General features: G+C 42.6%; 1 protein-coding gene across 4 annotated transcripts in view; it reads left to right on the top strand.

The window, feature by feature from the left end:
* Positions 1 to 1,719: 1,719 nt before the first annotated feature.
* The window catches only part of LOC100881712 (uncharacterized), a 131,391-nt gene continuing 111,039 nt past the window's right edge, over positions 1,720 to 22,071 (top strand). For all 4 annotated transcript variants that reach the window (XM_076540205.1, XM_076540201.1, XM_076540202.1 and 1 more), the window contains exon 1: positions 1,720 to 2,177. The gene's annotated coding sequence lies outside the window, so the exon portion shown is untranslated. The remainder of the gene's footprint in view (positions 2,178 to 22,071) is intronic.

Below are 22,071 nucleotides of genomic sequence, written 5' to 3'. Positions count from 1 at the left end.
GGAGTCTTGTTACGTGTAAATTTTTAACACCTCGATCCTTAAATACCTTCAATATTAGTACATCGAATCTGAGGATTATGAAATACTTCTGCATACTTTACGAGAATATTTTTGAAAATTTACCAGAAATCCAAATTCAAACTAAATTTAAAATGTTCGACGTCACTGTAAAATCGAATTAGTTGACGAAACTTTGAGTTAGAAATTGTTCAGTTCGCTTTGGTATTTACCGAGAGGAAATAGTGTTACCGTAGAATATTGAAAATTATGAAATCAGTCGAATCGAAGGATCGATGCTGGCAAGGGAGTTTCCACGGATAAGATTTCCATCGCATAGGATTGCAGCCGCAAACTCCGGTAACTACGTGAAAACAATTTATCATAGTCTCTGGAAGTCGAGAAGAAGGAAACTTCTCATGACCTGCCGTGTTCTGGAACGTAGCACATGGACTCGTGGAATCTTATAACCGCGTTGAACAAGTTCCGGACAATAAAACGATACAAGAAAGCGGGCAAACGAATACAAAATATCCACGATTTATCAATCGAGTCGGTTGAGAAATTGTAAGCCTGTCGTTGACAAACCTTTCCACAGAGTTAATGGGAGTTGTGACAGAAACGTCAATTAAAACTAGAAATCTAGCACAACTAAAGTTGCGTAAATCTGACTTAACGTGAAGGTATCCTAATACGCAGGAGAGATCTAACAAATTGGAATGCATAGACTTCGTGGAAGTATAATTTATACCATTGTCGAGCAATACGATAAAACGACGCTATCGAGTACAGCGAGATTTCTTCTCGCTGTCTCGAAAACAAGCCTTTGCCGCAGCTTCTTTGATCCATCACGGACGAGACAGGATGTTGAATCCGCGATCGCGGCTCGAATCACCTAATTACGCGCGAAACTCGTAACAACGTGGCTGGTTTCCTTGCGGGGTTTCCGCTCCGGAATCGCATCGCAAGCGGTGAAATTTGCACCGGCTCGAAGACGACGCGGCTTTAAATTTACATCTCGGGAAATCTCCGTCGCACGAGCGAGAAGCCAAACGGCGGTGCACGTCGGCTAACTTTTCCACCACACCGACAGCTCGACGTTTGAATCCTAGAAAATCCTGTGCAAAACCCCGCCTTTCGTTCAACAACTCTAATACCCAAAAGGCGGTGAACTGCTACATTAACTGTTGTGTTGTGTACCTTAACGAACCTTCTCAACTTATCACCGCTACCTTCCGTTCGGATTACCCTCCGAGACATCTCCAGACAAGATATCCTTCTCATGACTCCTACGTTACATAACTTTAGATATCGAGGCGCTTTATCCATTTCGGTTCTATATCGCTAATAGATTGTTGATAGATCGTATCATTGAACTAGGAGAAAATTTAATGACTGAATGTTACATATGTTAGACGTGTCACGACATCGTTTAGATTTTACAAATAAATATTGCTTGAATGTATACATTATTTACTGCTTACAATCAACGAGAAATGTATCATAATCCATACTCGCATTTTATTAAGAAATCTTTTCCCGAGATATTTTTAGATAAAAAAGAATGAAGGGTTAAACGATAGGATCAATGAATTCCACAGCACATATTTTCTCAAGTTCAACAAGAGCGTGATATTAATATAGGCAAACTTTACAGAGGGAGGTTAATTACCCCTACCACTCAAGTAGCCTACAAATATCCTGCAGATGTACGAACGCTCTCGTCAGTCTCGATCGAGCAGTCGCGCGGTGTAGAGGACGAAATTAAAGGTCGCGCGTGACCGGGCATCGCGCGTTCGCGCGAGCGTAATCGCCGAAACCAGATGTCGTTAGACCGGTGAAATGTGTAACGATCCAGTGGACGATTTATATTTGAAAATCGGTGTACAGGGGTGTCGGTGGTGCCTGCTGGTTCTCGTCCCTGTTCTTCCACTGCGCGACGCAATTGCGCAGTGTAAGCACGAGTCGCGTGGTTGAACTTGAGAGTTAGTCGCCGTCACGGCTACGTGTCGCGACAGAGATACTCTTATTGCTCGTGTAATTGTTCACGCGTTCGCGACAGTGTGATAAACAGTGTTGTAATCATGTGGTGCGACCTTTGGACAGGCTTCATGCGCTGTATGTCACTTCGTGTGGATCGAGCTGGACAGGACGTGTAAGCGGAAAAAACGGTGCTGACGGTGAGTGACATTATTATTGTTCTTTGAGGTGGTGGAATATTTGTCATTCGTTAATTAAAATCAAAATTTGACATTTTTATTATGGAAATTATCTTGTTACTTCGATAAAATTGACTATGGTTTACATGATCGACTACAGAAGAATGAGTAATAAATAAATAATAAATCTTGTATTATATAAAAGTTTTAATGGAGACACGAAAGCGAATGTTACAAATAGAGGACTCGTATTGAGGTCGAAAAGCAACTGGCAGATGTTCGCAACTTCCACGAGTTTTGTATCGATTCACCGTGTAACGAGACAATATTTAACGAGACGTACGGTTTGCACTTCGATAAGTGTTAGGTGAATACGAGCGAATTCAATTTATGTAACAAAAGAACGTTACTCGGTTTGTTGAAACCATTTCCTGCAGGATCGTTTTCTCCTCGAGAGATACTTGTTCCATGAAAGGTTTTCCTCATTCTTTACGCTATAACGTCAGGAAAACCTTCGTGGAAAATTCAGGAAAATAGAAATACAATGACCTCGTCGATTTACAAAACTACAGATCGAAACTTTTGCATTTGTTAAAAAGCGGAAAGCACGATTAAATAAAGTAACAAAAGCTCTTGAAAATTTGGTCAGTTATCCTTTGATACGGTTGCACAGTGGGATCCATAACAGGTTCCGTACTGTCAGGTCGTGTTAACCCCTCGAGAACGTCCCGTGTAACATCGTCGTCGACCTGTCGCTGGGAATTCGAGGATATGTAGTGAGATGTGTAATGGAATCGTAGGAGGGGGCGAAGGAAAAGGGTGGGTAAAGGAGACGAGGGATGACAGGAAGATTGATGGATCTGTAGAGGGTGCAAAAAGGAGGAACAGCCAGGACGCGATGGAACGAGCGAATGAATAGCCGATGAGAGTTTAAGGAAGCGAATTAATAGACGGGTAACCGAGTAACTGAATGAATGAAGGTACGGCATCATGGACGACATGAATGAACAGACGTGTGTTTTAACACTCTTTCTATTTCTAATACTGGCAAACAGATTTTTAAATTATATAATAAACTGACAGGGATATTAAAATATAGAACGTTCCAATTGTAATTTGCAAAAGTTTAGACATTGACACAAGAACTTTAGACATTGCCTCGTTCGAAAATGGAGACGTATTTATTAAGAGCTCGATAACTACGAATAATAGGGTACGAAACGCGACGAGTTAGCAAACGATAAAGGGTCAGATAGAGAGGGATTCGGCATAAGCCAAATAGAGAAGCCTCCTTCTAATATCGACAATACCTGCTAACAGGAATATTCCGTTCCAGTTTCAAATTGCGAAACTTTGAACAGCCTTCCATTTCTGTTTCTCTATTCAGTCTGTCTCTGTTCGCTCGAGATCAAGGCATATAACAGATAATGTGTGATTTCGAAAACGATCATCGAAGTTAGCATTGCTCTCGAACGAACCGGCGAATATCCATTATATACGTTGTTTTTCGCTCGGCAATCACGCGATTTGCCCGTATAATTCGAGCACCGAGTCTCAGTCGAGATTTTCCTCGATTTGATCCATTTCATTTCGCTATGCAAATTGTTATGACGTTGCGATGACCGATTTCGAAGTGTATAATAATAAAACGGGATTTTATAGCGTAGTATTTTGCGATACTTTAATATCATCGAATCACGTGAAACGTATTACGAAATCGACGGAAAGATTATTACGGTTATAAACGAATCGTAAAGCTATCCAGAGTGTATAGCCGAAGATTACAGACTTAATCATCGCGTACCGCGTTACGAATAACTTCATTGATCGACGGTCCATCTCGAACCATTCGATAATTGATTAAATTGCACTTCAACCTGATCCGAATTCGACTATACCGATCCCATCAACATAATTCCCAATCTACTCGACTATTTAGGTCAGACTGTAAATTTCCCGCCCGGTAGATCGATTGTTGGTCAACGTATTCCAAACGTATCGACGCGTTCGTTGCATTTAAGTAAATAATCAAATAAACTTAGCAAATAACGACGTAAACGTCCAGTTGATTATTCAAAGGCTGTACACGATTCGAATTATATTATAAATTCGTCAGGAAGACGTAATCTGTGTCGCCGGAGGTGTCAAAAGTGTCCGTTGAATTTTTAATTACGCTCGATCTGTCCCGTCTACTCTTGACACAGTTCGTTAACTCAATACTCGTTAAGTCGCCGTTCTAACGAAGTAATTACGAGGCTATTCCTTGAACGTGTGCTCGCAAAACGGGCGTCATTAAAACGTAGACCGATTCCTCGTTATTTAGAAGCCTTAACAAGCAAAAATCGCTATACAGACGTTGTGTACCGGATACGCGTTCGCCCAGACGGTGGAAAATACCTCGCGACCGGAAGCTGTGCGCCGAGAAGCGGGTTTCGATAATTGGAAGCGTTCTCTGGAAATAAAATTCGCTACCATACAAATTACGAGGTTCGCAAAAAAACAATTTTGAACTCCAATTTATTCAATATTTTTTTTGAGGGTCTAGTTAAAATTAATCAGGCACCCTCCCGTTCCGAGGAGAGATCACGTGTCGTCTTTTAGATAACGTCGCGAAAGAATGTTTCGAAAAGGCGCTCCCTTATCGCCGGTTAGCCTTCGAACTTACAAGAATCCGAATTTCAAATCGAAGAGCGCCAGCACGGTTCTTCGTGCTCATGAATTTATTCATCCGCGAGTACGTGACCTGTCGATTCACCTAGAAACAGGTCATCAAAACTTTTCGACACCGATTTTCGCCATCGATAGCTTGTAAAAGTAAACAACGATGAAATCGATCGAGGGAAGGGAGTTGACAAAATAGATACGTTCAAAATAGAAGTTCCGAATAGCCCCGCAAAGTTGTGATAGAAATAGAAAAAATGATAGGAAGTAGCCGATGCGCATCCGCGGCAAACGAGTCGTTTGAAAGATTCATAGCGTTCCATTTTTCGTGGTTTTCCTTGATTTCCATCGCGGCTAACTATCCCCCGCTATCGTCCTCTTTCTGCTCCTCTTTTCGCCATGAATAATAAAACAGGGAACGGGCGGCGGTAAGATAAAGGAAAACTGCGAAAGAAAGGAGAAGATCAAGCGGCGCTCCTTCGATGAGGCGTCTGGGAAATCTCGGTGAATTTCCGGAAATACGTGCACGTTCCTTCCGATGTGGGTGTACAAGGTCTGTCTGGCGGACTACGATCTTCTTCAACGGTCCAGCAATTCGATTCACGGACGCATGAATCGTCAGACGAAGGGGAAAAAAAGAAGAAAACTCGGCAGGCAATTCGTGGCAAAAGCTAACGCGCTCCAGAAAGCGAGCTTGCGGCTCCAGGAACCGGGAATACCGACTGAATTTCCGGTTGGACTGCCGGCTGGAGCGCGATAGCGTAACACGAAAATGGGAAAACTTTTAAGACCTCAACCTCGAAACACAAAGTGGTAGCTGGGATTCCGTGCGGCTTACGCAGTAGGTGAACACGCTCTTTCCAACGCCATTTCGATCGCTAATCCTCTCGACTCGAACTGCACGGAACGAAATGGCTGGTTCAGGGCTGATCGTGTGTCAGATGCACCACTGGAATACTAGTCGAACCGCTTTTATTTGTAATTCTACCCGATGACGATCCGGGACTATCGCCTCTTCATCTTTGAACACCGATTTCGAGGATGAGCGAAACTTTTTTTGTGCAGATTTCGAGGATTCGACCCAGTTATATCTGCTTGAAAAGTGACTCTTTAATTCCAATTATTTCCTAGTGTTTCATATTTCGTTCCGTCATAAATATTCTTCGATTTAATTTGCCCTCAAACGGGTCAAGTTTAACTTTATTAAACTTCTGAAGAGTCGGACAATCGATTTTCATAAAGCTCTTCTTATGCAATTTTAATCTGGGAAAGTTCGCGAGTTTTGTTTAACGTTTAAATACGAAACAGTTTGACGTTGAAGGACACCGAAACGTAGCGAAGTTCTTGTCTGTATGAATTTTGAGCGTTATTAAAAAACGTTTAATCTGCAACTTGCCAATTGGATTTGTTACGACACTTACCAAACAGGATGCCGATGAAAAGTTTAGCGACGGAGCGGCAAGTACCGATGTATGAATAATGGAGAGTCTACGGGGATCCATATTGAAATCGATGAATAATGGAAAGGAATATAACTCGATTAAAAATTGAAAACTGGCGACCAAGGCGTAAAGTTTAGATAACGAGCGGTAAACGAAAATACGCGATCAGATGAGAGTTTCGCGCGATGAAATATACCCTGTGATCGAAAAGATTTACGATCGAAGTTCTTTTACTTGAACCTATCAAAAAGCTGGTTTTGAAGAACAAATTCGATATGCCTATCGGTGATGTTCGATCGGAATTTAACCAGTTACCGATGAACCTATTAACAAGCCGGGCTCGTATTGTTCGAATGGTAGGAATAAAAACAGAGGAAAAAAGAGTACATAGTGGATGGGATAAAAATTTGTTGGAAACGGTGGAAACTGGGTGTACGCGTAGCGTGACTGGAACAAAACCTGAAATTTCATCTGCTCAACGTATCGCACGTACGGACGAATAAAACTTTCTATTTCCATATCTCTTTCGAATTTCCTTTGATGTCCAGATTCGCGCCGCTTCGCGTACCGATCGTTGCACGCTCGAAATTTGAGTTGAAACGTCGACGACAATCGTGTTCACGCGTCCACGCTTCGATTTCGAACGATACTGATGGAATAGAGACCGAAAATAGCGAGAAAGAACGGACCGCAATAAATAACGCGTTAGAGGGAAGGTGATAATAATATGACCACGATTTTCGCCCGCCAGAATTCTCCATTTAACGCGCATTAATTTATCCGCTATTTTAAACGACTTTCAAATTGCATCCACAATTTCATATAAAAATTTATCGAAACGTGCATTCGATATTATAAAGTTCGTAATAAAGAGTTCCATCAATCTGAGCCGTTTATGTTTGGCGAGCTCCTTGAAAGCAGCATCGAACATTTTCAAACGTCAGAGGGTAAAGATCCAACTACGACCTCTGAACCCGATGTCTGATGAATACCTAATATAGAGCCGCGTGTTTCATCGTGTAATATAACATTAAAGAAGCTGGGACACGGAATAAGCGCATCGATATCGACTTGGCAGCGGTAAAAAGGGGGAACGATTGCTCGCGGGTGAAAGACCTGAAAGCCCAGAGAGGTATTTCATCCTATCGGGTAAATATTTACTCCGCGAAAAGACGTGTGCGCGGCAAGAGATGAAAATACATTCGTGAATAATACAACGGGCGTTTTTACGAAGCTCAGGGTTGCTACGATCGATTTCTTTCGGAAACGGAGACAACGTTATTTCGCTCGGACACCATTTTACAATTTTCCATGGCAATCTAATTTTCCTCCACTCTCCGATAGTTTCAGAAATGTCGGACGCGTTGTTACATCGGATGGTTAGATATTTTCAAAGGGTTCGAAAGTTACATGAGCTTGATTCAATATCGACACTTCAAGGTCCAAGATTTCAAGTACCAGAGTTCTGAAAGAAATATTAATCCCATAGTTAGTATTCAAGAGTGGACATTTATCAAACGATATTCCTAACAGTACAAAGTACTTAGACGTTGACAATTTATAGAAGAGATTTTTAACCGGTTGATAAGCCGCAGAAATCACGGGTCCGTTCGATGAATATGTATAGCAGAGGACTGGAAGTTGGAAAAGTTTAATTTACAAGGGCCACGGAGTACACGTACAATGCAAACGAGTTTTCGCTTCTATTTTTGTTAAGGTACACGAAATAGAAGCTTGACGCTCTCGGCTCAATCTCGTTTCACGGAAAATTTTCGTCTGTTTCCCGTTCTTCAAAGACAACAGCGTTAAAGCAACGAAATTTATTCGTCCGAGTAAATTGACTCGAGTAAGTGGAAACACGGTAAACGTAATTTCCCCGGACCTCATCCCTCCCATTATCTTACGAGAAACAGAAACGCGACACGATTTACGGTTCGGCGATCTCGTGTAATTCTCGAAAAATTGGCGCCGTATATCAGTATTATGTAAAAGACACGGTTACGCGGAAAACTTTTCATCGTTTAAAGATCGTTCCACCATCGCGTCGTTGGCCACGATCCAGACTGCTTTAAGTAAGATGTTTCTTAACGGGAAATTGCCCATCAGGAGGCAAGTGGCCACTTGATTTCCGGGAAAACTACCTACCAACGTTTACAGCATCCAGTTATTCCATCGTTCGGTCGATTAATTAACGTTTCACGAATTAATAACCTCCGATTCGATGGGAAATTCTGGCTTAATTTTATGCCGTCGTGATTGAGCTATTGTGTAAACTAATTCCTTGACAATGTTCTAACGGTAGTTTACACTGCAAGAATTAAACGAGATCCTGGGTTGAAAAGCTGACAACTTTAGTTTAAATCCACTTTCGTTTATCACATTGAAACAATGGGGAATAAAACGTTTGTCAAAATTCATGGCTATCACAACGGAATCTAGATGAGAGTTACAGGATAAAAAAGAGCGGGTTGCAGTGTAATCTTTTTACAGACACGCAACGTTAAAGCGTTAACATCCTTTAATGTCAGTACCGTTCATTGACAGTTTTGAAAAGAGTAATCTGATCGGTTGGACGGACAAAAGCCGACATGCCGAAACGACGCGGATCTCGATAACTTGATCGCGAGGTAGGGAAAACAATGACGCAATCAGTGCGTTGCATATCCCATTCACAAAGGAGAACTTCTGACGGGTTAGCCCGGAGGGTCGTTGAAACCAGACGACACCCTTTCAAAGCGTGACTCTGTTCCCTGTTCGTCGCGGAGACTCGATCGAACATTCGTCAATGGTGTTCGACACATCGGGACAGCCATTATTCGCGCAAAAAGAGCGATACGCGAATCGTTGTCCTATTTAAGGCGTGCATCCGCCAGCTTTTCTCGATGATTTCCCCCTTTTTCCGCCGTGCTTTTTCCCAACGGGATTTAGACACGGCATCGAAACACTCGAGGAATATCGTAGCAAGTTTGAAAAAGCTCGTCGATCATTCCCCTGGGCCATGTTCGATCTATCTTCGTAAAGGAGAGCCCGTCTCGATGATACTGCCGTCACTCGGGTTTCAAGTTTCAAAGCAGTTTGGCGTAGCTTTACGACGCGAGTGATCGAATTCTCGATCGCGACAAGCGCATTTTTTTGTCGCGACGAAAGAAAGAGAGACGTGTCCCGTCACCGATCGTTGCTTTTTTTTTCAAGCTCGACGACGAGCTTGACGCTCGAAAGAATTCATCAGGGACGCCTTGAGCGACTCTGCATTGGAACCGACGTCATCCCTTCGTGAATCAGACCCTCCTTTTACATCAGTTTTTCTTGTTTTTTTTTTTAAAGAAAGCTTCCTGATTAAAAATAACGGAGAGCTCGATTGCGGTTCAGCAGCTTTGGAACTGATGAACAAGAATCTAATGTGCTTTACATATTTCATTCATGGAAAAATACCTTGCATTATTTATCTACAATATTAAAAGCAAAGAAACAATATTAAAGCAAAGGAGTACGAGACCGGTCAAAATGGTGGAAGGGGTTGCCTGGCAAGAACGATAGGAAAGTTCTGTCTCCCCCGTATGAATCGACGTTCGCAAGGCGAGATACAAGTGTCCAAAAGTTGGCAAAGCTCCTTAAACATCTTGGTCACCGCTCGAACGAGGTGAACTCGGTGAATCGTCGGTGAATTCGGGCGGAATAGGTGTTCAGGGACGACATTCCTGGCTCTTCTGGACACCGCTAAGAAACTATCGATGTCTCTTGGCGCAAGAATTCCAATTAACTTCGCAAAAGACGACGACACGTCCAGCTGTTATGTCGAACGCGTCCGGCACACTACTCGAACTTTTGGAACACGTTTGAATTGGAGACGTTTCGGGAAACTTTCGGTAAAATCTGCCTTGCTTATTCTCTTTGCAAAGATATTTGCTTGTTACTTATTCTCCGGTTTTATCAACGAAATAACCGACTGTGCTTGTCTGAAAATGAATCCCGTTCGGATATTTATGGCCCTATCAGGTTTTATTCGACCTAACTCGTGTTCGGGATTTGATCTACATTTCTTCCGGAAACGTCACTCGGACTTCCTTGGGGATTCTTTTCAAGACGATCGAGTTTCATGTTCCATCGAGCTCGGTGCAACTTTCGTTCGAGAAACAGATTTACCTTCGATACCCGCAACTTTACTTCCTTTCCTCTTCTCTTTAAGTTTCAAATTCACTTTTCCCCAAGAAAAACCACACGAACTTTTCTTCTGTCTCGCTTCTCCGCGAATTCGATCGAGCTTACTGTTGTTCCTGATTCCGTCGAGGGAACACTTTGCTCGAGATATTACTCGTGACATCTTCATACGAGTTCCGTATCGTTCCTTCACACTTCTCAAAGTTACCGATTTCGGAATATATAACTCGCAGCAAAAGGAGTTAATCTTTTACGTGACCGTCGTACGAAATTCAATCTTTTAAAGTCATGAAAAAGTTGAAAAGCCCCAAAGAGTTTGCAGAGAAGCAAGATGTGCCAGCAGCAGGAATTCGTAAATGGGGAACGAGGAGATGAAAATTCGGAATCGAATAGTAACGACAGCGAATCGTTTTCCCGGAGCCCGGGGGCTCGAAATTTCCCAGCGACATCGCGGGAAATGTGTCTGGAACGATCGATGTCGTGGCAGAAATTCGACACGATTCGTTCGCTTCTCATCAATCGGCTCGCTTTTAACCCGGTGGTGAATCCACGCGATTGTGTCTCGAGCGATTTTTAAAGCGTCCAAAGAATTCGGAACGGAATCCGCAGGAAGCTGCGCGTCTCGACTCTACGTGCTCCACGAAACTTCCGAAGGGCTGACTTCCATGAAGAACCTCTCGCCACGAACGGCAGAGCTTTCAGACCGATGGAGTACGCACTCCACGCTGGCTCGGTGATGCGTATATTCCGCAACGAGCCCGCTTCCTCGGTTTACGTGCAATATTCTTGAGCATTTTAATCGCCCAGCCTGTTTTACGCAATAATTCAGGAATTTCAGAGAATCGTTTAGAAATGGACGCGATTCGGAATACCTGAAAGCGCCAAAAAGTTATAATTGCTAACATAACTCGAGTTAACTGCGAGCTGCATGGATTCATTAAATAACTCGAACAGTTTGCACTTCCAAGTTCTTCGCTAATCCGAGAGGGATTTCACGTGAAACGAACAATAGGATTCTTTTAATCGATTAACCTATAATCAGTTGCGTTGGTCATGGCTTATTATTACTGCAATGTTAAGATAAATAAATGTTGAAATATTAAATATTTCATTTAGCAACCTTTGTTTAGATTATGATGGACACTGAACTCAGAACCCCTGTGCAAATATAATTTAGCTCCAATAACTTTTAGGTCCAATAAGTCAAGATTAAGTCAACTGATGAACCGAAAATGCAATACCAAACATAAAGGTCTGGGAAAGTCTGGAACAGTACCAATGATCAATTCGATCTAATTCAGCTTCGATAAGGACATCTCTGCAACTCTATTGATCTCCGGTGACCGTTCGACCACGATGAAATGGGCGGTTGCTCATTTGCGTGGCAAGTTGCTCCACTGTTATTTACGACAGTCGTTAAGTGACCTCCGAAGGGTCACTTGCCAACAAGAAATTGAATTATTCTTCGAAGAAAGCTTGTTCGTGACTGTAATCGTGCGCATTTCGCCAGGAGGCCTCGTTTTGGTCGTGGAAGTGGAACGTCGGCTTTTTATTCTTTCGCTTCGTTTCAAAAGAAAGGGAACTGTCTAAAAGTGTGCAGGTATCCGGAATTGTGGGTCAAGCCTGACTAGGAATATTCTGGGTTGGATTGCAAAAGATAAACGCATAACTGCAGTTGGGTAATAATTATGACATCAACGTGTCGCTCTTGCTCGTATGAAAGTTCAATCGCAATTTGAACGAAGAATAGTGTAAATATGAATGTGTGGGGAAGGGAAAGATTTGAGAGTAAAATTAATTGAGTTCTTTATTGGTAAGAAAGCTATTTGACATGCTGGGAACGATAAAAGTTGAGAGAACGTCTTGTTCCCTCCAATTCCGAACAAACACCTGGAAGGTGAAAAGTGTAATTTGCAGTTACCACTTGGTTCTGTACGAACGTCAGCAGTTTGTCTGCGAATTTACTTCTGTAGGAAGTTGCAAAAGTGGATTCCACTCTCGGTCGACGCCCCTCAATTATAACTCTGAAACATGGTCTCGGACGAAAGTAAGACACGTAGCTGGAATTGCATGTTTTCCCATCCGAACCGTATTATTCCCGGCTGGAATGATTTACCGTCGTTTTTCTTGACAAATAAAACGATAAACGGACACCGCCAAACTTTTCCCGTTCGGCCAATTCGTTCCTCCTCGAAGCATCCCAAGATTCGTTAGACAATAAAGCGTCGGAATACGTTTTGGAAAGCGATACAAAACAGCCCATAAATTACAAGATCGTGAAACGTTCGCGTTTCGAAAGATTGCTAGCTTTCGGAACGATGAAACCGATAAGCAACATGATGTATGGACTTGAAAGCCGAACTTGGTTATTTTCAAGAGGAGAAAAGGTAGAGTGTGGTCGGTATAATCCACTGAGCGAATACACTCATTGAGCTCGAGTTAGTCTGCAATATACAAGCTGGGTTATCTACCGCAAATTTGAATAACTCGCCTTTTTACATTGATTCCGCGAAGCATTCTTTCAAATTTTTCTTCCGAAATGCTTCGAAGAATTTAGAGAACCATTAGAAGTGTCATTCTGAACCAGATAAAATTGATTAGATCTTTTGCTATCGTGAGAAATACACGGGCTATCAGACTGTATACGCTGGCAGTAGTAGCAAGCGTTATAAATCAGACGCGACAAGGGAAACGCTATATCTCCGTGTACATAAAGACCTCTCAGCAAAATCGCACGTGTTTTCTTCGCTCCTTTGTGCTTCTATTTCGAGGAAAGTTTGCGGGTGACACCACGCTCGTGGATTTTAATCGTACGGATGAAATTAGCGAAACTTGGTAGTTACAGAACATCTCGTGACAAATTGTTCTACTTCGAGTCTGCCTAATAACTTACGGCTCTTCGATATAACTACCCTAATAAACCCGATTACGAGATTACAAGTTTCGCTCGACTAACGTGCATCCCTGCTGTTGGCTTTCGAACCACCGCGAAATAATCGACCGAACGGGATATTACAATCTTAAAGTTTAACAAATAGCTAAAATTGTATAATGCCTGGAGGTACGCGGAACGGGCGGTGCTAACTGTCCGCAATCGATAGAATCGAATCAAACGATCGACGATGTCACAGGACATTAATTATCGCTCAACGCAGCGTGACACATTAGCGGGTAAAGAGGAAATTATGGGCATAAAACGGCGGGAAACAAAGGCGACAAACGGACAACCGGCAAATATTTTCCGTGCGACAGCTCTCTGTCGAGCCGGCGACCACGTTCAATGAAATGACAGTTTTAACGAAACTCGATGACCGACTTCCGCTCCAGCGATTCCTGCGGTGAACGTTGAATAAATATCCAACAGTACCAGAACGAATATCCCTTTCTCTCTTTGTGGCTCATATTTTGGACTTCTCCCTTGTTGGCCGGTGACAAAGGGAGCCGAGAGTAAACGAGGCGGAAGGGACACGGGTTCGCGGACAAATATTATAATTCATTCGTCATGAAAGCACCGTGCGCAACTGGATGTTCGTTTGAACCTTTCGAGTTAATGAGTCGCGTGTACCTCGCGATTTTATCAACTTTGAAACGCTTTTCACAAATTACAATCATTTCAGCGCGATAGAAATAGCGACGCGATAATGACTTTTCCCGGAGAATCGTGAATTGATTTACTATCGCAAATTCCGCCGTAATTTTCTCGCTATGAACATGTGAAAATTTCGGCTGGTGCTTATCCTAATGGTCTCTTATTCACGATTTTATACTTTTAACGCTGCAGTCGATCGAGTGTCGATTAACTTTCCCAACATTATGCGGACCCGCGTTAAAAACACTCTGAGTCGTTAAATTTTGATGGGTCGTAACAAAAAAGTGTGTCAGATCGTACCGAGATAACTAAGCAAGGTTAAACGATACTGTTTCGCAGGATCGTAAACGCAACGGTGTTGCACGGATCGAACATTAACTCGGCTGGCAAAGATAAAACTCGTCGCGAAGATATTCGAAATGTCGATAACCCGCAGAACTCGCCGCGCTGCAATTTGATTGGGACGGAGTATCGAAAGCGTGCAGTTGTCAGATGCATAACGTATAATCGTGGCACGCGGATACTCTTTCCCGATGGCCGATAAATTATTGATATCGTTCCATTTCGTTCGGCGCGTCTCGCGGCAAATGGACAGCAAGCGAGACAGAAGGAACGAGGGAGGAAAGGAGCGTGCAATTTCGCGAGCGCGTCATAAAAGCCGCGTAAAATTTTTATTCGCCAGAATTCCTCTGCTCAACCGTTTAAAATAAAGCAGCGGCTTACCGCAACTGCAAAGCCCGGCTCGCAGTGATAAGGCAGGACATTTTGCCGACGTGACCACGCGACGGCTGTTGGATCGCTTTTGTTGCCGTGAAATTTAGCTAGGGAAAGCTTTCGTTTAGATACGAAGACAAAGAGAGGGAGTATTTAACCCCGTGTACACTCGCGGAGCTTTCAGACTATATCAGATGTCTCAAGTAAATTCAGACCTTTCTTTCGCGCTACATCGTCACGTACATCTCTTTAATTCCAGCTGTTTAGCATAATTGGTTACGAATGGGATTACAGATCGTAAGGGACATTGTTTCTGTAAAAATTGAGCGTCCTCGAAACACGAATTTTCCATCAGATTTCTTTCCAATACACGGAAGTTACAACGTCGTAAAAACGAAGCGACTGGAAAAGCGAAGTAAGAAAACAATGAACGTTCACGAGCGGAAAGCTAAGGCTTCGATGTTTAAAAATGGCGGAGCAAAAAGAGGTTAGCCGGAGTCGCATGCGATACACTCGAATCGACATAACTTATGCTCGTAATTTCTGCTGCGTTTGCGCGGTCGTTGGTTGAATTTCCACCGGAAGTAGGAGGCCGATCTCGATGAAATGTGCTCGTGTTCGCGAGCGGATCGCACCGGAATGCGCCTATAACTCGCTGGGCTAACCGCGTTTCTCCAGAGAGCGTATTTCATTGCGAACACGTGCATAATGGAAGGAAGCAATCGATCAGGATAAGACAAAATTGTATCGCAATAAAGACGCGAGGTGAACGAGCTTTCGAAAGAAAAATATTGTCGGAAGTCACCGATCTTGCTTCCGTATTCGATAATTTTAGACAGAAACGAAGCGTGTAAAAGTTTGGGTAAATTGACAGCAGTCGTACAACATGTTTGTTATCGCAAATAAACGTGCAATACGTGAAAGCACTTTCCTTTGTACACCAGCACAAATAACTACTGTTTCGAAGCTTTTTGCAATAGGTACATCTGTTTGTAAAATATACAAGATTCGAAAATATCATTCATCTCGTCAGAGGTAAATTTTAAACGTTTTGTATATTTTGAACGAGATGTGTGTTTCGATGAATCGCATTTGTTACTACGTAATAACTCCGCAATTTGTTGTTAATATTTATTCGATACATTTCCCACCGCGTTGTTTAATAAAACCAACGCAAATATTCGTGGCGGTGGAGAATTTATAATTCGGCAAAAATTTAATATTCGTCAACTTCCACAGAAGGATCGTTTTTCATTTATTTAACAGATAAACGTCTACAACCGGAAGCTTAAAAAAAAAAGAAAAAACAGCTTCGCATATCTTTCGCAATGGCCAGAGAAGTTTTTACATTACATTCTGCGACATTCTCCGAGAAGATTAAAGTTCGAAAGTCACGCGACTCTTTCCTCCGTCCAAAAGGAAGCACGCTTTTTAACGGACTCGAAGTCTGCGAAAAAGTAACTATCAAACTTACACCGTTTCATTTTATGCATTAGAAACATTTGAACGTGACAACTATTGAAACTTTATCAGGGCGAGTTCTTAAAGAAACAAGCAGTACTTTAAACTTTCGATTTACGAGACGAATTCCGTGCAATTTATCGGCAAAGTACGGAATGTAATTCGATCGAGACTGCAAAGGAAACATTTGGGATGGAAACCACGATTTTACGCGATTTAATCGGTGAAAAGCCAAGGGTAGGTTAATTGAAAGGCACGCGTTTGAGTGATCAAAGGATCTGATATTACAACGTCTTGCGTTTGAGAATGATCTCCTTTGTAACACGAAACCGATGTAATATTTGATAACCGTGTTTTTATGCAAATACAGAGAACTTCGACGTAGATTTTTCGGTAACGATCGGAATAAACAAAGTTTGCGGGAGAACGAACAGCGGTGTGTCACGTAGAGACAAAGGAACGAAGAGACGGCGTAACTAGTTTACTAAAATGAACTAGTTTGCAGTAATTAACTAGTTTACGTTGTACTCTCTAATGCATTAACTGGTAATTAACTGTTTCACGGTCCACGAACTCCCTGTGCCAATAAATTCTTTACTCTCGAAACAGGATCGTACTCGCATTTCATCGTTCCCGAACTTCACGCATTAACGAGGGAACATTTGCACCGAAATTAGAACGAAATTACTTAATTTCAGCCCCGTACCAATTAACGCAAAAAGGACATTACTGTCAGCCAGTCGTCGATTGTTCATTAACTAATTAAGAAGTTTCGACTGCAAATATGTTGCCTTATCGATCGTGCACGATTGTTCGACGAAAGAATACGGTCAGCTTAACGTGTATCCCGAAACAACAAGTCGAAGCGGGACTATCATTAACCTCCGTATAAAACGGGGTCGCCTTATCTCGCTAATTCACGAATCGAGCCCTCTTTTCAGGCTAATTACGCAAACTCCACGACACAGTTTCATGTAGCACTTTTTACGAACGCGATGCACGTTCACGAGCTTACGATCCGAGCTAAATCCTAGGATTTCGGTATCGAGTTAGGGTTCGACCCTTGGTTATTTTTCTCCGGGCCTGAATCGTTAACTGTTTGAAGTGGGATTCACCGCTCGTAAATCAGGTTACGGGATGATATAGCGGTAATGCTAGTTTGTAGCTCGAAATTCGATGGCACAGAATGAATTAGAGTACATCTATACTATCCTTAACTGGCATCGATCTTCCTAGTTTCCTATAATTGCTCGTAGCATATTCCAAAGCCGCTGTCCGAAATCTGAAGTAATTCGATACTTCGATCCGCGAGATTGTGAAGTTGATTATAAATCCGCCAGCAGTTACTAGACCCACCGGATATTGTGTGTTTGGTTTGCTCGAGCATCTGGTTCGCGAATTCTCGTTCGAGAACAGAGCCACTGTTTCAATTCTGGCGAGCTGCCGGACACGGAACTACAATCGATCTCCGCAGCTCGTACCAAACCGCCGCGTGCGCTCGACAGCACCGGACTTTTCGTTTATTTTCAAAATTTACTATCGCGTGGTTACACGTCGCTGTTGGTTGCTCCCTGAGATACACCTTGCAATAAGAGATTGCGGCTGCACCGCTGAAAACATTTATGTATACGCTTCTGCTCGAGGAAATCGCGTGAAAATTGTTACATCCGTTTTTCCTTATCTTCTCGTTACGGAACAAAGGATTCGGAAATGCAGGATTTAATATTTCGACGAGCAGCTTCACGCGCGATGCAGGAAGGGAAGATTTTGGCGAGTGATACACTGTGATCAATTTTACTCTTCAATTTGGAATTGAAGTCTATTTTAACTCTTTAACTTGTGATTTTCTCAGCGAGTGCGTCAGACAGGGTAACTTAATTATTGTGTAATATTAAGGCAGGCATAGAATGTTCAAATTTTAGGGATATTTTGTACATGGCGATTATTGGTGGAGAGGTAGGAATTGAAATTAAACGTGAAATTGTATCGTGGTGAAAATGTGAGCCAGATTCAAGAGTTACGTGCGTCACGTGCGGAAGATATTGTAAGGCAAAGGGTTAATTCGAGTCCGATCTGGCAGTTGCTATGATTCATGTCCAATTTCACCAGGAAGAAGGATGATTGATAAATGTAGGAAGAACAAGGTAGAAGAACGCGGAATTAAATGATGGTGGTGAAAAGTGGGATAAATTTCCGAGGGGTTTTGTCGAGTCTCAAGGGTACCATAATAGAAGCGTCGATAATTGCATTTACCGGTTAGGGGATAAAAGTAGAGCACGATCGGGCGCAATTAAAAGCAGAATTAATCGAAACGTCAGGCAACGCCGGTCTGCTATTGATCATGACGACAACGATACCCGTTTATCGGTTACTGAACGGAAACAGAACGATCGGCGTGCCATGGCGAACGGGGATGGTGTGGGGGGCAAGATTAAATTGTTCTACAAATGTCACGCTTTATTTTGCCCCTCGGTAATACCGTGTGTGCACGTCGCACGTGAATGTTTCACATTGGTAAAATTATCGTTCTTCGCATCCTGACGTTTAATCTTCCCTTACGGTTGCTCGAATCCAATTTCTAGTCGCACCACTGTAGCCTCCGAGGTATACTTAAATTTTCCTCAACCATTTCACGCGCCGGCTGCACGGTTTTACTATGAACACCCCTGCACTACGTGCCAAATGAACCTGACTACTTGATCTTTTCCTTTACGACGCCAATTATAACCGTACAATTTCTGCACCGGCTGGACTATATTTTCCTGCGAGGCATATTTTTAACGCCGTCACCGACGCTCGCTAATAGCACAAGTTATTACAAGGGTCTTCCAATTTTATCCTTCTGTAGCATTGTCTGAATGTGCTTTTGCTTGTAATAATCCAACTGTGTTTCCTGTCTCATCATTAGCGATCAGTAGACTCAGAATGAACTTATAGATCTTTATCATAAGCTTGATCTTTGTGCCAAGAATATAATGCTTCAGGAGTGATTTAAATCACCAGAGAAAGTATTTGATGGAACGATAGATCTTCTAAAATTTATGGAAAGAATCGGTTATCGCTGGAAGTTGAAAGATCGTGCACTTTTATTCGTAACTTTCATTACCAAGTCGTCAGCTGCGCCGACAATATTCCAAGACTTGAAAAGCAACTTTGAACTTTGGTGAAATGAAAATGAATGGTCGGCGCGCACAGTCATAAAACGTACGTCGAGTTCCGGGCGATAAAACTCGCGGGGTCAGTTTTCCTAACAGAAGTTTGTTCGCGTTAAATATTTTTCCCTGACAATTGTTGCGCTTCCAGGCGGAAACGTCGGATGGCGAGAAACCGATCTCTCGCCAACTACCGTACACAATTCCCGGACTTGTCTCGCTCTGTATCTGTCCTCCGTTACTCGCGGATCCCTTTCTCTCCCCTTTTCGTACAAGTTCACGAGATATACGGGTACAATAGGTTTTCAAGGAATCTCCGTTAGTTGGATCGCGCTAAATACCAGCCCATTGAAGGCGATACCGAGATCAGAGTTCATCCGTATCAGGAACCTTTGGCATTAAACGCCGAGGAACTTCGGAGACTCCATTGTTCGCTCGACGTTTTGGCATCCTCGATTGTGATTGTTAGTTATTGGACCGTCTCGGAACAACATCGACTTTTCATGCTTATGCAGTTGATCCCTTTGAAACACTGCTGGTTAGCTTTCCTACGTAATACTAGTCTTATTCTATGAATATGGAATGGAGGAATGTGTAGCAGAAAGCTGTAACTACTTGAATATAGAATTTTACAAATTTTAATAAACCCTTGATTACTCTTCTCTTCGACTATCCAAAAATCTATGCTAAAATTCCAGCAAGATTTTTATGAAAACTAAATAACCAGATATGCCCGTAGAGTGTTCGTAGAAGGAAACCTTCAGCCTTCGGATCTTACAACGAGTCGATGCTGTCAGAGTTTTCGTGCATCGACGATTTCTCAAAGTAACGACTGCGTCGAATCAGCGTGCTTTTCGAAGCGTACCGCCGCGTCTGGTGAGAGATTTCTGCACGAAAGTCGCGTCGGAGGTGGAATCCATCGAAATTTTATACCGACAGCCGGACCCTGTATCGCGAAACTCGTCAACATCTTCTCACTTGCTCCGAGAAGGAATTCGATGTAATACTCGTCTTCGAGAAAATAATGGATCTGTTCTTTCGAATCGCGAAAACAATCAGGTCGCTCGAGGTTCTTCGCACCGAGGTTCCCTCATAAATTAATTTCTAGCTGGAAAAATGGGACCGGTTTCATTGTTTCGTTTCGCTTCCGTCGGTATCAATCACTTACGAGCACAATAGCTCGCCGTTTCCAGCAGACTTTTCTTATCCGCGATATTAGACGCGGCTTGGGATCATAAATTACACGTTGGCTAGACTGATTCTTTTTCCCGTTTATCTCTTTCGAGAAACAGCGAGTGCTGGCGCGAATATCAGCGTCATCGAATTCGCGTTTAAAATCGTAGCAAATTTTTAAGCCTTTACCGACGTATAATGTGTACTCAGTTTGAAACTAAAAACGAAGTTAAAAAATAAATAAACAAACAACGAAGCATAAATTAGTGCATACATTTATTCTTTACGTTGATGAAAATCAATGCTGATTTTAAGAAACGTACTTTAACAAAATGTGTACCTTATACATGTCTGTTTTACTGTCTTAACACTAAACCTACCGACATATAATGTGTACTCAATTTGAAGTTAAAAATGAAGTTCAAAAATAAATAAATAAACGACGAAGCATAAATTAGTGCACACATTTATTCTTTACGTTGATGAAAATCAATGCTGATTTCAAGGAATGTACTTTAACAAAATACCTTATAACAAGAAACTTGTGGAGTTTTGTAGTTTTAGTGTTAACTCGCCTACCGCCAAATTACTGTTCAAAATGAATATCAGAGAATTTTAAACTTGTCTCGAAGCATACGTTGAAAATCGCCGTCAAAGACTTTCGGAATGAATTTTTGAAGCTAATGGGATGATGACCAAGTTACAGCAAACTAGCGCAAGGGACTCAAGAACGTTCTAAGTACAAAGTTGCTTTGGTGTTAACAGAGTTTCGCCGGAACGTTTTCGTTCTTGAATATTTCACGACCAACGCGAGCGAAACGTGTCATTGCGGCGAAACCGCGAACGCGTTTGCGGTTCACGCGTGACGAACGACTGCTTCCCGCGCGGACGTTTCTTGTCTCTCTGTAATAATTAAATAGCGAGAATGTACGGGCCGCGAAAATATAAATCGATCGATCGATGCGACGCGACGGTCATATTCTCGCATGCGGTATTAACGGCATTACCGAAGTCCGTCGATTAAATCTAATTTGCGATAAAATAGAAGCATCGCCCGGTAATTTTACGCTCTTCACCTCTCACCTGCCTCTATACCCGACGGAATTTCGGCCGGATTGTTAGCCGGGAACATGTGCCGCGCCCGGGAAGTGGATGAAATTTCGACGGGTTCATCGAACGGGCGACCCTCAAAGATATTCTCGATTAACGAGAATGCAAGTTGTCGCTTTCTGCATATCACCGTTATTCAACTTTGGTAGAATGCTTGATTGTTCAACTGTTGGGTGTTCGTTTACAGAACTCTCCAAAAGTAGTGTCTGCAAAGCAGCTTTCTCAGCAGAAACATCTACAAGCTATATCCTGTGGACACACGAACACCTTCGCGTATCGAAGATTTCACCGAGAAAAGATATATTTTCTGGTAGTGGAGAAGATCGTAGTTAAAGATGTCCGGGGTTAGCCCCTTAATTCCGGGCATCCTTGAAGTCTTCGGTGGCCGTCCGACAGGCAACAAAACAAACCGAGGTGCAACATTTACGAGCACGCGGGCAAACCGGCAAAAGACA

Source organism: Megachile rotundata, chromosome 15, assembly GCF_050947335.1.
Source record: "Megachile rotundata isolate GNS110a chromosome 15, iyMegRotu1, whole genome shotgun sequence".
Taxonomy (NCBI): Eukaryota; Metazoa; Arthropoda; class Insecta; order Hymenoptera; family Megachilidae; genus Megachile; species Megachile rotundata.
The sequence above is the reverse complement of the archived record's forward strand: the minus strand, read 5'-3'. Positions and strand labels throughout refer to the sequence as shown.